This window comes from Teleopsis dalmanni, chromosome 2 (assembly GCF_002237135.1).
Source record: "Teleopsis dalmanni isolate 2A chromosome 2, ASM223713v2, whole genome shotgun sequence".
In the NCBI taxonomy this organism is placed as follows: Eukaryota; Metazoa; Arthropoda; class Insecta; order Diptera; family Diopsidae; genus Teleopsis; species Teleopsis dalmanni.
This window is the reverse complement of record NC_051847.1, coordinates 236,595,292-236,602,100: the sequence shown is the minus strand read 5'-3', so window position 1 is coordinate 236,602,100 and position 6,809 is coordinate 236,595,292.

The window sequence follows — 6,809 nt, the reverse complement described above, 5'->3', positions numbered from 1 at the left end:
ATTATTCGATTACTAATCTAGGATCTGCATACCGCCGCGTGCGGCTAGAGATTACGTATTATGAGATTAGTTAGTGCTAAATAAGGCAGCCTGTCGATTTTGGCATATAGCTTCAGGGCTCTGTCTCTATGTATTTTTTGACCGTGTCTATTCTAAAGTCTCTTAGCATGTCATTTGTGCGGATGTATCAAGGCACTTTGAAGAGTCTTTGGTAAGTCTGACTTTGAGCAACTTGCAGCTTTTGGATAGTAGAGTTGGCAGCTGTGCTATATGCGACACACCCATAGAGTAGTGCTGCTATGATTATCTGGCTGTAGATCAGCTTTCTGTTTGCAGTTGTAAATTTAATTTAATTTATTGCATTATTTGTAGAATTTTCCAATTAATTAAGTACTCTGTATTAATATTTTGTGAAAAACTACAGAAATAGCACTTTGAATTTATTATAGGTACATATATGAATTATTTTACATGAAAATAACTAAATGTTATATAAAAGGCTTGGCAGGGTTAACTTTCTTAAATGTAATGGATTACCTTTCTGGTTAGCCTTGCAGTAAACTTTTTTCATAATTAATTGCAATGATTTCAATCTTCTAAAAAATGGTTACTACAATAGTGCACTTTATTCCGTTTCGAGTGCAGTCGGATGCAATTAATTATTGACTATGGTTCATATTTAATATTTATGACATTTTAATCAAAAGTAAGAAATTTGCACAGGTGTGCTATTGTTTGTAGTAATTTGAATAAAAAATTTTATTTGCATAAATTAATATTTTTCTTTAATAAAAAAAAGAAAATTTTTTTTATTTTTTAAATATATTATTTACCTTTTGTTAAGTCATTTGGCTTTCGGCAAATTTGTGTCCTTGTCTCAGATTCAGCTTTACAGATTCGCTGACTTTGAGATAATATTTTTATCAAGATTCAAGTAGAAAAATTATTCGCAAACACAAAACGAAGTCTAACTAAATTTTTCTTTTATTGTTTGTTTCTAAATCTCAAATTACCGCCAATCAAGTAAATATACATTTGTAGGTGAGGTCTGAACAATATTAAAAATTTTATTGTATTTTCATACAGAATCTGTATTTAAATGTTGTAAGAAAATATATGTGTACCGTCAGTATTGGTAAGCAAGTCATTACCGAATGGTATAACCAGTGGCGTCGCTAGGCGTCAGCGATGTCGGCGACCGCCGACGGCCTCGCGCCTGCAGGGGCCTCGCAAAAAGTTACCGACTGTGGATTCTAAGCACTTAATAAATATTTTGAGCAATTTGGTTTGATAATGGCATTAACTATATTCGAAGTATTCCCTAATGTTTATATAGTAATCAGATTCATGTTCACAGTTCCAGTCAGTATAACTTCGACGAAAAGAAAGAAGCAAAGTTAAAATTGTTTAAAACGTACTAGAAAAATATGATGGTCCAAGAGAGACTATCTTCATTATGATATCATTTAAAAAAAAATAGGGTGATATTAAAAGTAGGAAAATTCATTTATTTTAATTTGTGTTTATTTTAAATTGATTAGCAATAAAACTTTCAATCATGCTTTGTCGTATTAGTGAATGTAACTTATTTACTTTTACAACTGGGTTATAAAGGGGGCCTCGCAATTCTGATGTCGCTGACGTGCAGAGTTGGTCTAGCTCCGCTACTGGGTATAACTTTTTCTGACCAAGGTAAAACACACTAAATTGCAATACTAGAAAATAGGTTGAAATACTTCTGCTGAATATGAAATTAAAACATTAACCCGTGAACTCATACAAATGACAAGATTAACTTGAAGTTTTGAAGTTGATTGCCACTAAAAAGTAAAGTATGGGTTTAAGAAAGAATTCAATAGAATTCTTTTGAGTTACCTCAAAAGCATTCAAAAGAAAATAATACAACTGGAAGTAATAGGTAATTAATTAAAATTTAGAAATAAATATCTGTCTATTTTGCCAATTGTATATTCCAAGTGTTAACATTTATAAACGCAAACGAATGATAACTTGCAGCTACATTTGAATAGTATTTATGATATTAAATTAATAGCAAGTAATTAAATTTGATTACTTTAAATTAGAAACTGTAGATACAAATTAAAGCAACATTGCTTCAATAAGATCCATTAAGCAATATGTTTAATGGAACAGCTGGAAAGCAAAATATTTTGCTTTTAAATCAATAAAAAATAAAAATCAATATAAAAAAATTTTTTTTATAAATGAGAAGATAATCTTAAAGTGTTGAAAAGAAATTATCTACAGAAATATAAATTTATTTTTAGTTAATTTAATTATTGAATTACCATGCAGCTATTTTAAGTAGACTATTTTGAACCAAACACTCCATTGTTATTTTTGAAAATATTTATAAATTGAAATATTTATAAATTGAAATCTTCCCATTTAATTTTTCGATTGCAAGTATTAATAGTTGAACTTTCAAAGTACCATGGTACATTAGGACGAATGACATCCTCAGGGACCTCAAGATTGATCCCATCAAAAAATACATAAAGGATAGAGTCCTGAAATTATTTGCGAAAACTGACAGCCATACCAACACCGCATTATCAAATCTCAGAATAATTACAGGCTCCTCGGGGAGGTATGCAGATCTAAGGTCAATTTTTGCTTAGTCTTATGAAGTAATAAATAATAATCCAGTCAAGGCGTAAAGAGGAGTTTTGAAAATACCTCGAGTTAAGAAAGAGTAAAAGTGCTGAAGTGCACTGGTTTAAATAGCTTCAACATAATAATAGTTGAGCTTATACACTGCAAAGAATTAAGTGCAGAATCGGAGTTTAGATACATGTCTTAATACCGTACTCTATTTGCGTTATTCAAACTTGTAGTTTTGTCATTTTGTTGTTGTTTTTTCATCAATAAATTCCCTTAATGTATTTCATTAGAAAGAAATTGTAGACAACAATTACAGATTTCTTGTTAGTTTTAAATCGTTTTCGGTATTTTGTTCAATCTAAATCTAAATATATTATAATTGATAAAAATTATAAACATAAAAATTATATGAACATAAAAATTTCACTCTTATTCAAAAAAATATTTATCTATAGCTTAGATATCAAACTGACTGTTAGACTAACGATTTGCACTACCATGAAATCAAGTCTTTCAGAGTTATTGTAAAGCATTGAATCACTTGCATTGAATCAATTGAATCACTTTCAATGTAGTATCACATCTTTTCACCCTTCTGTATTTGATTTTGAGTGATTAAGTTGAGGACAGACAAATCCCACTTAATCTACGAGATTAAAGAGGGATTACATGCAGCAGAGTCACCTAGAGAGAAGTGCTGCGCTATATCGAAATCTGATAACAAATTGTTATAAGCAAATAAATATTGATTGCAAATGTAGAAGTTACATTTAGGCATCTTTGCTTAGTTATATATCCTAAAAGTTCACCAGATAATTCGTGTCTATACAATACGAAGAATAATGGAATGGGTTATAGAAACCTATCGCTTAAGCATAACTCTATGTACATAAGGCATACGCCTTGAATATCAATACGACCATTGATATTTCTAATGGTCTTGATGGCATTTTTAAAAGAGTTAAAAATTATTGTAGCAATCTGATTAAAAACAATTTTAAGGACCCTCCAGATGATCACAATTAAATCGACTACAAAATCTTTTATCTTATTATATTCTATATCTTTTATTTTATTAATATTTATTTATATTGCATTTATATTTGGAGAGATGTTTGGAGAGTACACAAAAATATTTATAACAGTTGGAAAAACTATAGCTGTGGGGTGATAAATAAGGATTTTGCTTGGACTACATTTGTTTAACCAATGAAAAACTTAATATATATATTGTATTTATATTTGTCTTAAAGATGTTTGAACATACAGAAAAATTGAAGAATTTGGTAAATGTTTTTATGAAAGTCGGAAAAATTTTTACAGCAGATTCAGATCAGATCAGAATCAGATTAAAAATAAATGCTTTTAAATTCGAACCTCACGATATAAATCAATTGAATATAAATTCTGACTTAAGTGCAATGAACATTGGAACCATGGAACTATTTCTGTAATGGGTCTGTAAGAAATAAAACCGTTATTTCTCTGAAATAATCAAAAACAAACCTCCTCAATATATATTATTCTATTACTACCAATTTATTTTTATTCAAGCTAACCCAAAAAAAAAGAACATATAGTCCTCGCATTCGCTGGACTCTCGGGAAATCGTCTGCTTTCGTCTCACAAGTCAGTTTGGATATAAACTCCACGGTTCATCATAATTTCGTTAAGGCCTCAATGTATACGTTTCTTTTACGAAATACAAATTTATAGTGTAAGGGCTACCGTGCCATATCTCTCCGTTCGCTATGCCATTGCTTCTGAAAAGTTTTTTATATAGAATGAAAGTAATGTATGTGAAAGTATGTGATCAATTTTATTAATTGATTAAAAAATAAAAATAAATCTTAATTAATTGAAATCCAATAAATATTTTTATTTGAATATCAGATATGGTACTAATATTATATGCAAATTTATGTAAATAAAAAAATATAAAAAATATATAATAAATTAAAAAAAAATTATCCATAAATTTTGGTTTAAAATTATATATGCAAGGCATTTGCTTGAAAATGTTTACCTTAAAATTGCTACTTTCCAAAATTAAAAAGTAATACGAAAATAGTCAAAATATGCGAACACCTGCTAAATTCTTTGGCCTCTAATATTATATATTTAGCTATAGCGAAACAAAAAATAATTGTTTAAATTTTTAAAATTGTTATGAACATTTTTGTTCATTGTTTTCTATATCTTTAATGAACATTTAAGATATTTCAGCAATTCATTAGCGATGCATGAAAAATATGATTGTCTGCCTTACTAAACTGTTAATCTTATCAGTAATATATAATAAATTTTTATTTAACTTTTTTTATAATATTTAAATTTAATTAGTATTACTTTTTTAATATCAAGTTTAAAGGTTTTCAGGTCATATACTTTTCCAGTTTTTTGTCATATATTTATTTTTTACATTAATTTTATACGAGGGTTATACCTTATAAAAAGCACTTGATTGTAAAGTGTCGATTCAATGTATTTTTATAACATATATGGATTTAAATAAATCTTTACTAACCCAAAATTAATATAGACGTTTTTTTAAAATTTTAATTATATATATTATATATGCGAGTACATCAACAAATATTAAGTATAAACAAATCTTTTAAGCCCACACTTTTTGAGTTTGAAATGTAATGTGTTTTTCACTAATTGTTCAGTCGTGTGCCAATATTTTTGTTATTTTTTTTTATCGAAATTGTGTTAAGTTCCTCAGATTATAATTAATGAATAATTTGAAATGTCGATCTGTCATTAGCTTTAATGAACGTGTTTCTTCTAATCAATTAATCAATTAAAGCTGATTCTATCTAAACGCTACTTTGTTTTTATCTTCTGGACTTTGACACTCAGTCAGATTTTGTTGTCACTCGGAACGAGTTTTGGAGCATAAAAGATAACAGAGATTTTCATAGAAAAAAATTTTTTTTTGGAATAATAAAATTAAAATTTTAAATTAATTATACCAGTAATTTTTCTAAAATCTTAAGACTTCAAAAAAATATTTAAAATCATTCAATTTAATGTATTATATACGACTTTTAAGTAAACTTAATTAATTATGGAATAAATATTGTTTTTAAATATTGGTATTAAAGTGTTAATTGTTTATTTAAATAAGCTCTATATATTTACTAAATGCATTACACAGTTAAATGCATACAAATCCATTTAAAATATTAAAATATTAATTTAAATTATTCAATATAATTATGAAATTTGTTAAACAAGCAAATGCTTGTAACACAAATAACTTTTAATTAAACATTGAATTTAATTAAGTAACAAATTAGCAAAAGAGTTTAGTCTCTATTAAAATTCTAGCAAAAAATAATTAAATTTTATTTCAGTTAATTTTTATTAATAATTTTAATTACTTTGTGGTTTATATGAATGTAAAAGTAATAATAATAATAACTATAATATCACTAATAATCTTTCACTATTATATTGTACCAATTGTTTATTGATATTATTAAAGTTTTATTTTTATATTTAAAATATTAGTAACAAAGTAACAAAGCAAAGCAACAAAACTTTAAAAAAATGTGCAACCTTTTTTGGTTGAGCCAAGAACCAAGAACGGCTTTAGGTCAGTTGATTAACGAGCACTGAGTCTAAGCTTCAAAGTTGGCAGGACACGAGTTCGATTTCTGGTACTTGCAGTTTCAAAAAATTATTTACTAATAATTAAATAACAATGCTGATGATGTGTATTTGGCAATACTCGAAACAGCTGTATGGTCATTCAATAATTCAATTAATTAAAATAAAATAAAACGAATTTTTGTTGTTGTAGTTCACTACTGTTCGAAAAACATCAAAGCAAAAATATTCTACTAAAAACAAAATCAAGGATCGCTGATGTGCATATTCAGAATACGTATAGAACGCAAACAGCAAACGATACTCAAATCCGAAATCCTGGAACATTGTAAATCAAGACAACTAAACATGAATCTATGGAATTAAAATTAATTAATTACGGTACAGAAATAGAGAAAAACCGCAAAAAATTTAGATAACTGTAGAAGATTGTAGAAGATTGTACAGCAGAACTAGATCCTTATTGGACTACTATACTTTGGTAGAAAATGAATATAAACGGCACCATACTGGAAATTGTAAAACTCTGGGATGGAACGACGAAATCAAAAATGATTAAAGAGTTA